This window comes from Balaenoptera acutorostrata, chromosome 10 (assembly GCF_949987535.1).
Source record: "Balaenoptera acutorostrata chromosome 10, mBalAcu1.1, whole genome shotgun sequence".
In the NCBI taxonomy this organism is placed as follows: domain Eukaryota; kingdom Metazoa; phylum Chordata; class Mammalia; order Artiodactyla; family Balaenopteridae; genus Balaenoptera; species Balaenoptera acutorostrata.
The window spans coordinates 65,945,415-65,956,417 of NC_080073.1; the positions used below are offsets into that span (position 1 = coordinate 65,945,415).

Here is an 11,003-nt window from a genome sequence, read left to right on the forward strand (position 1 = left end):
TTTGGAACAAGGTACAGGAGAGTATGTGTAGTATACAACATTTTGCTTAATAAATTAGAGGAGGAGAATAAGAATATCTAGCTATACCCATTCTATTCTACTCACATGTGTATATAGAAACAATGGAAGGTTTGTAAAAGTGGTTGCCTAAATGACAATGAGAATATATGTTGTAACGAACAGATTTGAAAGCTTGACTTGTCTGAATATCTTATTTAATCATTTTAAATTGAAGAACATTCAAATATTTTATGTAATCAAAATTTTATTTTTTTATATCACTAAACACTAAATATGGTGTGCACCAGTAAATTAATTAATTGATTAATTTATTCGGCAAACACATATTAAAAACCCCTTTTATATTAGGTACAACTTTATTTTTTTTTCTTATCAGTCATCCATTTTATACACATCAGTGTATACATGTCAATCCCAATCGCCCAATTCATCACACCACCACCCCCACCCCCCGCCACTTTCCCCCCTTGGTGTCCATACATTTGTTCTCTACATCTGTGTCTCAATTTCTGCTCTGCAAACCGGTTCATCTGTACCATTTTCTAGGTTCCACATATATGCGTTAATATACAGTATTTGTTTTTCTCTTTCTGACTTACTTCACTCTGTATGATAGTCTCTAGATCCATCCATGTCTCTACAAATGACCCAATTTCGTTCCCTTTCATGGCTGAGTAATATTCCATTGTATATATGTACCACCTCTTCTTTATCCATTCATCTGTCGATGGGCATTTAGGTTGCTCCCATGACCTGGTTATTGTAAATAGTGCTGCAATGAACATTGGGGTGCATGTGTCTTTTTGAATTATGGTTTCCTCTGGGTATATGCCCAGTAATGGGATTGCTGGGTCATATGGTAATTCTATTTTTAGTTCTTTAAGGAACCTCCATACTGTTCTGCATAGTGGCTGTATCAATTTACATTCCCACCAACAGTGCAAGAGGGTTCCCTTTTCTCCACACCCTCTCCAGCATTTGTTGTTTGTAGATTTTCTGATGATGCCCATTCTAACTGGTGTGAGGTGATACCTCATTGTAGTTTTGATTTGCATTTCTCTAATAATTAGTGATGTTGAGCAGCTTTTCATGTGCTTCTTGGCCATCTGTATGTCTTCTTTGGAGAAATGTCTACTTAGGTCTTCTGCCCATTTTTGGATTGGGTTGGGTTTTTATTTAATATTGAGCTGCATGATCTGTTTATATATTTTGGAGATTAATCCTTTGTCCGGTGATTCATTTGCAAATATTTTCTCCCATTCTGAGGGTTGTCTTTTCGTCTTGTTTATGGTTTCCTTTGCTCTGCAAAAGCTTTCAAGTTTCAGTAGGTCCACTTGTTTATTTTTGTTTTTATTTCCATTACTCTAGGAGGTGGATCAAAAAATATCTTGCTGTGATTTATGTCAAAGAGTGTTCTTCCTATGTTTTCCTCTAAGAGTTTTATAGTGTCTGGTCTTACATTTAGATCTCTAATCCATTTTGAGTTTATTTTTGTGTATGGTGTTAGGGAGTGTTCTAATTTCATTCTTTTACATGTAGCAGTCCAGTTTTCCCAGCACCACTTATTGAAGAGACTGTCTTTCCTCCATTGTATATCCTTGCCTCCTTTGTCATAGATTGGTTGACCATAGGTGCATGGGTTTATCTCTGGGCTTTCTATCCTGTTCCATTGATCTATATTTCTGTTTTTGTGCCAGTACCATATTGTCTTGATTACTGTAGCTTTGTAGTATAGTCTGAAGTCGGGGAGTCTGATTCCTCCAGCTCTGTTTTTTTCCCTCAAGACTGCTTTGGCTATTCGGGGTCTTTTGTGTCTCCATACAAATTTTAAGATTTTTTGTTCTAGTTCTGTAAAAAATGCCATTGGTAATTTGATAGGGATTGCATTGAATCTGTAGATTGCTTTGGGTAGTATAGTCACTTTCACAATGTTGATTCTTCCAATCCAAGAACATGGTATATCTCTCCATCTGTTGGCATCATCTTTAATTTCTTTCATCAGTGTCTTATAGTTTTCTGCATGCAGGTCTTTTGTCTCCCTAGGTAGGTTTATTCCTAGGTATTTTAATCTTTTTGTTGCAATGGTAGATGGGATTGGTAAATGGTAAATTTAATCCAAAAGATTAAAAAGGAGATACATAAACTGAAAACAGATGATAAGAATGGAAACAAACTTGACAAAAAGTATGTGATTAGAAACAAGCTAGAAAAGTAAATCAAAGAAATATTTTACCCTTGTATAAAACATTGTGCAACTATTAAATCATTATATAATTCTAAATTCCATAGACTTTGGGAATATAAGTAAATTATTATATTAGAAGTAATTATAAGTAATATAGATTATATAAAGATGTTGGACAAGTCTCAGAGAAAGAAATTGGTTGAGAAAATAGAGGATTCTGCTATTTTGTTCCATTTGAAGAGTCAGTTTCAAATAGAAGGAAATCCTAAGTGTAAGTGATTGATTTAGAAGTTTATTTCAAAGTAATAATCATTTGAGCACAATTCCTCCAGTGTCAGAGACTATTATTCTATTTTTAAGCAAATTCAGTCTATTTTTTGAATATCTTAGTTGCATTGTGTATTATTTACACTAAACAAGTCATCATGCTATAGGAATTTAATAAGGAGATAGTCATGTCTGCAATAGACATACAGTTGAGATAAGTTTTATTTGATCCCAAGGTTGCAGCTTTACTCTTGCTTTGTTATCTGAGGTGAAGAAATGCTTCCTCTCATTTTATTTGAAACCTGGTGTGAAATTATAAGGTTGAATTAAAATGTATGGCCTGACTATTTCAATGAAGATGCTTTCTGCTGCTAGTAGCAGAAAAAACCCAATCAATTTGGCTTTGATTTTTTTTTTTTTTTTTTTTTACTTATTTTACATAGCAGATGGGCCCCAGGTAGGGCACCTCCAGAGCTGATCAATGTAGCTGTCCAATGGCTAAATGTATCCATCACCTCCAAAAATTTCCCTGTGTTCCCCAACTTTAATTTTGATAAGAATCCTTTCCATGAGACCCACCATCTTAACAAATTTTTAATTACACAAGAGGCAACTTAATTTTTCCCAGAGTGTGATATTGGGTTTCATAAAATGAAATCTATATTTGGTCTTTTTCCCCATTCCTGGCACAGTTCTCCTAAAACCCTTGGAATTTCCAAAGTGATGAGAGCCACAAAGGTGTCTCGTTATATTAATGAGGTGACAGTTGGACCCCACTTAAGTGTGGGGGCTGGTTGTGGGGAGAACCAACCCTGTGATCAGACCCACTCCCTGACCTCTGGGAAAGAGAAAGTACTTGGAGGTTGAAACAACAGCCAATGGCAACTCAGGGGATCCCAGACACAGCAGAAGAGCCCCCATCTCAGAGCCTCAGGTGGCAACACCAGCAACACTGGCAGCAGCAAAGCACCAATGACTCCAGAGGCACAAGAAGTGACAGTGAGAGCACCTTGCAACACTTCTGACAGAAGAACTCAAATATAACCAGAGGCAGCTCAGATAAGAGAAACCAAAACCGTGTGCTCTAGTGCCACCTATTGGAAAACAAAAGAAAAGCCTCTAACTTCTAAACCCTCGATTCATTAGAATCGAAGTGTGCTCACTACTTCAAATGTGCTGGCAGAGGACAACTCATCAAGCACCATGAAGAACCACAGCAATAGTGTACCACAAAAGTAAATGACAATTCTCCAGAAACCAATCATAAGGTCATGGGATATGATGATCTAAGTGACAGAGAATTCAAAACAGCTGTCAGGAAGAAACTCAATGAGCAACGAAACTCACAAAGGCAGAACAGAAGGAATACTTTCCCAAAGAGATTGAAACCCTAAAAAAAAAAGAACCAAACAGAAATTCTGGAGCTAAAGAACTAATAAACGAGATGAAGAATTCATTAGAAAGCATTGGAAATAGAGCAGACCGTATGGAAGAGAGAATTTGTGAGCTCAAAGATAGAAATGTAGAGATGATACTAGTAGAAGAGGAAAGAGAAAGATCTTTTTATTTATTTTTTTAACATCTTTATTGGAGTATAATTGCTTTACAGTGGTGTGTTAGTTTCTGCTTTATAACAAAGTGAATCAGCTATACATATACATATATCCCCATATCTCCTCCCTCTTGCGTCTCCCTCCCACCCTCCCTATATCCCACCCCTCTAGGTGGTCACAAAGCATCAAGCTGATCTCCCTGTGCTATGTGGCTGCTTCCCACTAGCTATCTATAAAAATATGGAACGCTTCACGAATTTGCGTGTCATCCTTGCACAGGGGCCATGCTAATCTCTCTCTGTATGGTTCCAATTTTAGTATATGTACTGCCAAAGCAAGCACGAAAATCTTTTTTAAATGAGGAAATTCTATGAGAGCCATTTGACTCTTTTAGGAAGGGCAACATTAGGGTGATGGGTATCTCAGAAGAAGAGAGCGAGATGGGAGGAGAGAAGTTTATTTAAAGAAATAACGGCTGAGGGGCTTCCCTGGTGGTGCAGTGGTTAAGAATCCGCCTGCCAATGCAGGGGACACGGGTTCAAGCCCTGGTCCGGGAAGATCCCACATGCCATGGAGCAACTAAGCCCGTGAGCCACAACTACTGAGCCTGCGCTCTAGAGCCCACGAGTCACTACTGAAGCCTGTGCGCCTAGAGCCCATGCTCCGCAACAGGAGAAGCCACTGAATGAGAAGCCCACGCACCACAAGGAAGAGTAGCCCCCACTTGCCTCAACTAGAGAAAGCCCACACGCAGCAACGAAGACCCAACGCAGCCAAAAAAAAAAAAGAATAAATAAAATAAATAAAATTTTTAAAATATAATAAAAAGAAAGAATGGCTGAGAACTTCCCAACCAGGGGAAGGAACTGAATCTACAAGTCAATGAAGCAAATAGAGCCCCTCATTAACTCAATGCAAAAAGACCATCTCCAAGACACATTATATTAAAATTGTCAAAAGTCAATGACAGGATATGGTGAGATTGGAAGGGAGTCCTCTATTATGAGCTTCTTCCAGAAAACGAAACAATTAATTCCAACAACTACTGCTCCCAAATAGACCAACTGAAAGCTGCACTCAACGAAAAGTGTCCAGAATTAGTCAACAGAAAACACATAATCTTCCATCAGGATAACGCAAGACCGCATGTTTCTTTGATGACCAGGCAAAAACTGTTACAGCTTGGCTGGGAAATTCTGATTCATCCGCCATATTCACCAGACATTGCACCTTCGGATTTCCATTTATTTCGGTCTTTACAAAATTCTCTTAATGGAAAAAATATCAATTCCCTGGAAGACTGTAAAAGGCACCTGGAACAGTTCTTTGCTCAAAAAGATAAAAAGTTTTGGGAAGATGGAATTATGAAGTTGCCTGAAAAATGGCAGAAGGTAGTGGAACAAAAGGGTGAATATGTTGTTCAATAAAGTTCTTGGCGAAAATGAAAAAAAAAAAAAAAAAGTCAGTGACAGGGACTTCCCTGGTGGTCCAGTGGTTAGGACTCCATGCTTCCACTGCAGGGGGCACAGGTTCAATCCCTGGTCAGGGAACTAAGATTCCACATGTTGCACAGCACAGCCAAAAAGAAAAAAAAAAAAAAGTCAAGGACAGAGAATTTTTTAAAGGCATCCAGGGAAAAAAGGATCTTAACCTGCAAAGGAACCCCCATTAATTTATCAGCAGAGTTCTTAGCAGAAATTCTATAGGTCAAGAGGGAGTGGAATGACATTCTCAAAATACTGAAAGATAACTGTCAGCCAAGAATGCTCTATCCAACAAGGTTGTCATTCAGAGATGAGGAGAAATAAAGACTTTCTCAGACAAACGAAAGCTGAGAGAGCTCATCAACGTATACCTTCCTTACAAGAGATGTAAGAAGGAGCTCTTCTACCAGAAATAAAAATGTAACTGAACACAGGTTCAGTTGCTCGCCACTCATAAGCCAATAATTTGAGAGGCAAGTGTCAGTAGAAAGGAAACATGCTTTAATCAGAAAAGCTAGAAATCTGGGGATAAGGTGGACTTGTTTCCCAAACCAACTCCAAAGATTCTGCTCAGCCATGACAGTTTTTAAAGGGAAAAATGGAGGGAAAGAATCTTAGTGAATCACCAAGTCAGGAGGCTGGGTTCTGCATCATTCTCCATTGAGTGCAGACTGGCTGACTCTCTCTTCAGATGTTATCTTACCTGCGTGATCTCCTGCAGGATTGCTTGGGGGGTTGGGCTGCTGGGGGTAGAGAGCTAGTCATTTTTTAACTGCTTTTTATCTAGGAAAAGAATCAACAGGTTAGACAAGGCATGGTGTGCATTCAGGAGAGCATAAGTCGGGAGTTAGTTTTAATTGCCTAGTGATCTCATTCCTATAATTAGGTTCTTTTAAGGTTAGAGGGGAACAGAAATGGGCAAATAGGAAAGGAGCAAAAGAGCTGCTTTCAAAAAGGTAAAATGTACACACAACTTTGAGTAAGGTGATACACAGACAGAATCAGAAAATTGCAGCTCTGTATCAGAATAGGTTTTCAAACACTTATTGTAGCATAAAGGTAAAAGAGGGGGTGAGGCATAAAAATAACTAGAGCTACTTCAATTTGAGAACAAACACAACATAAGGGATAATTTGAGACAACAAAAACATAAAAAGGGAAGAGGAAAAATACAGAAGCCATATAGGTAAATGAAGATAAGATGCTATCAGCAGAAAAAAAGACTATTTTATGTATGAGATATTTTATACAAATCTCATGGTAACAACAAAACATAAACCTAGAATAGAGACATGAAACATTAAAAAAGAGGAAACTGAGAAAAACATCTTTTAACAGCACCAAACTAAAATGGCAGATAGAAACACAAAGAAAAAAGAAGCAATAGAGATATAAAACAACCAGAAAACAAAAGATAGAATGGCAGTACCATATCCTCATCTATCAATATTCACCCTAAATGTAAATAGATTGAATTAACCAATCAAAAGACACCACTGTAACCACTACTCTGTTCTCTGTATCTAAGCATTTATTTTTGTTTGATATGTCTTGTTTATTTTGTCTTTATTTACTTGTTTTTGCATTCCACGTATCAGTAAAATCATACATAATTTCTCTTTCTCCATCTGACTTATTTTACTTAGGGTCATACACTCAAGGTCCATCCATGTGGTTGCAAATGGCAAGACTTCATCTTTTTTTTTTTTTTTTAACTTTGTTCTCATAGAATTTTTTTTTTTAATTTATTTATTTATTTATTTTTGGCTGTGTTGGGTCTTCGTTTCTGTGCAAGGGCTTTCTCCAGTTGCGGTGAGCGGGGGCCACTCTTCATCACAGTGCATGGGCCTCTCACTGTCGCGGGCCTCTCCCGTTGCAGAGCACAGGCTCCAGACGTGCAGGCTCAGTAGTTGTGGCTCACGGGCCCAGTTGCTCCGTGGCATGTGGGATCTTCCCAGACCGGGGCTCGAACCCGTGTCCCCTGCATTGGCAGGCAGATTCTCAACCACTGCGCCACCAGGGATCATCTTTTTTATAGCTGGTAGTATTCCATTGTATGTGCATGTTTGTGTGTATACATATATATATATATATATATACCACATTTTTTTTTATCCATTCATCTGTTGGTGGGCACTTAGGTTGTTTCCATATCTTGGTTATTGCAAATAATGTTGTGATAAACATGGGGATGCATATATCTTTTCAAGTTAGAGTTTTCATAGTCTTTGGATAAATACCCAGAAGTGGGAGGAGGGTGAAATGGGTAAAGGGGATAAACTCTCTGAAGATGAATGGAAACTAAATCTGGCAGTGAGCATGCTCTAGTGTGTCCAAAAGTAGAAATATAAGGTTGTAACATAAAACTTATATAGTGTTATAAACCAATGTTACCTCAATAAAAAATAAATTAAAAGAAAAAAACTATAATTCACTGAAAGCATTAAATTTTACATGTACAAAGAGTGAATTTGTGGTAAGTAAATTAAACCTCAAGAAGCCTGTTAAAATAATCTTTCTTAAAAGAAAAAGAGTCTTCCTAAGCAAGACAGAAAGTCTAGAACACATAAAGAAAAATATGTATTTGAATAAAAATTTTAAATTTATTTGCATGGATTAAATAAATTTTAAAGAAATATGTAAAGCTCAGAAAACTTTGCAACACACAAGGCTGACAATGGGCTAACTTTCTTATTGTGTAAAATTGCCAACAAATCAACAAATAAATGAACAAAAATAAACAACAGAAAAGTGAGCAAAGATACAGACTATTTACAGAAGCAAATACACCAAAGGCCAATAAACATAAAATATTAACTCAAACACACCAATAATCAGAAAAAAATACAAATTCAAACAGCAATGTGATGAAATATTTCTCCCCCAAATTGGCAAATATAATAGTCTGGTTTTTTTAAATAAAGGATTTACAAGAGTCTGTGGGAATGGATTCTCTCATATATTATTAGTAGCGTGATGAATGAGTGGGAGTTTGGTGGTATCTATTAAAAAATTAAAGTGCAAATGTTACATGATTGACAACAACAATAAAATCCACACCCATATATCTGTAATGTTCTGAATGTTTGTGCCTCTACAAAATGTATCTGCTGAAACCTAGTCCCTAATGTGATGGTATTAAGACGTAGAGATTTGGGGGGTGATTAAATCCTGAAGGTGGACCCCTTATGAATGGGATTAGTGCCCTTATAAAGGGCCAAAGAGACCAGGGTCTTCCTTTCCACCATGTGAGGCCACAGTGAGATATTGACAGTCTGCAAACCCAGAAGAGGGTTTTCACCAGAACCCGACCTTGCTGGTATCCTGATCTCAGACTTCCCACCTCCAGAACTGTGAGATATAAATTTCTGCTGTTTATAAGCTACTCAGTTTATGGTATTTGGTTGTAGTAGCCTGAATGGACTAAGACAATATCTATCTAAAAGAAACAATCCTACATGAGCTTAAAGAGACTTGTAATTGAATGTTTGTTGCACCAGGTTAGGAATAACAAAATTATTTCCAAATTCAAAAAGAAAAACTGACAACTTTGTCTTGATTATGAAAATTCTGTACATCAAAAAATTATAAAATATGTTAAATATTGGTATATATCCCTTTGGGTAGTTGGATAATCCCAGACTTCCATCCTAGATAAAAACATTCTAAATAAATTCTCATACATGTGGCCCAGATGACATATAAAAAAAGTAATTGAAGAGAAAAGAAACAGTCTTAATTTTAAGAGAGAGAATGGATGAATTGTGATATAGCCATGCAAAGGATTAATATACCAAGTTTTAAGTGAACGAGGTAGGACTAGCAACCTGTATAGCAAAAAAATCATAAACTACAAAAGACCCAGAATACCCAAAGCAACCCTGAGAAGGAAGAACAAAACCAGAGGTTTCGCACTTCCTGGTTTCAAACAATAGTAATAAAAACAGTATAGTACTGGCATTAAAATGGACACATAGACCAGTGGAACAGAAAAGAGAGCCCAGAATTAAACCCTTCCATATATATTCAAATGAAATAATGAATTTAAGAGAGGAAATAGAATGGACAATAGATGTATAATAAAGAAAATCACAAAGCTAGAGATTTCTTTTTTTCTTCTTTTTTTTTTTTTTTTGATAAACCACCTGCAAGACTAATAAGGAAGAAAAATCCAAATTACAAATTACTAACATCTGTAACAAAAAGATGCCATTCCTACAGATTCTACAAACATTAAAAGATACTAACAGGATATAAAGAATTTTGTGCTGGTTGATCTGTTGTTTTGATAAAATTCTTTGAAAAACAACATTTCATGATCTATTTCTGTATAACAAATTACACCCAAAAACAACATTTCATGATCTATTTCTGTATAACAAATTATACCCAAACTTAGTGGCTTAAAACTACAGCCATTTAATGATTTTTCACAGTTCTGGGAGTTGATTGAGCTTAGAAGGTGGTTTTCACAGAGGGTCTCTCATGTGGTTGCAGTCAGATGGTAGCTGGGGCTGGGGTCCTCTGGAGGCTCAACTGGGACATGGAGACACTCTCTCCCTCAGCAATTCCAGTGCCTCTAATGTGGCCTATGTGGTCCCATCAGCATTGAAGGCAAACTTCTTACCTGATGGCTCAGGACTTCCAATAGGAAAGTAAAAGCTGTAAGCCTTCTTTAGACGTACTCTCAGAATGGTCTAAGTCCAGGGCCAGCTACATCTCCATGAGATGAATGACAAATACTTTGTACCCTAATTAATCTACCCCACAAAATTTACCAAAGCTGACCCCGAAATTAGACAATCTGTATAGTCCTACAGATGATTTTTTTTAAATTGTAAGTGTAATAAAATCATCCCTCAAAGGAAATTCAATGCCCAAATAGTTTGCAAGGATATGACTACTTTTGAGAGGAGGGAGTGGGCTTTGATTGGCCTGCAGCAGGGAGACTTATGCAGCGGCTGGAAAAGTTCTATTTCTTGAACTGAGCATTGATTACAGGGGTTTTGCCTTAAGTCATGTATTGAATTATACATTTTATGTGGTTATCTCTATCTCAGTTTTATTTTAAAGGAAAAAGTCTTTTAAAAAACAATGAAAGGGGAGCAGTGACTATCTGAACGTTTGTCTTCTGAAGACTGTGGGGCTGCCTTTGGAAGAGAGAAAGATGGAGATCACGACTTAGAGGGTTAGGGTTGGACCACAGAAAAGTAAAGTTTGGGATTGGAAGGAGCTAGGTCTTAGGGGAATTTCTGGACACTGTCCTTGGAAATGGGGACTAGTATAGACAAGGAGGAGGAAGAAGGGCCCAAGGATGAGAGATGCGTGATCTCAGAACACAAGACTCTAGAATCAGTTCAGGACTCCTCCAAGGTCACATGGAAACGAGTCATCCAGAACATTGACCTCATGAATGTCCTTCACTTAATCCAGGGCCACTAGATCCCTCTTCAGGCTCCAGGGGGAGAAGCTTCTATTAGGACCTTAATGTGG

At 37.4% G+C, this 11,003-nt stretch overlaps 1 non-coding gene across 1 annotated transcript; it reads right to left on the reverse strand.

The window, feature by feature from the left end:
- Positions 1–4,260: 4,260 nt before the first annotated feature.
- LOC114238475 (U6 spliceosomal RNA) lies at positions 4,261–4,368 on the reverse strand. Its single transcript, XR_003623827.1, has one exon. It is a non-coding gene; the product is annotated as a U6 spliceosomal RNA (small nuclear RNA).
- Positions 4,369–11,003: the final 6,635 nt, after the last annotated feature.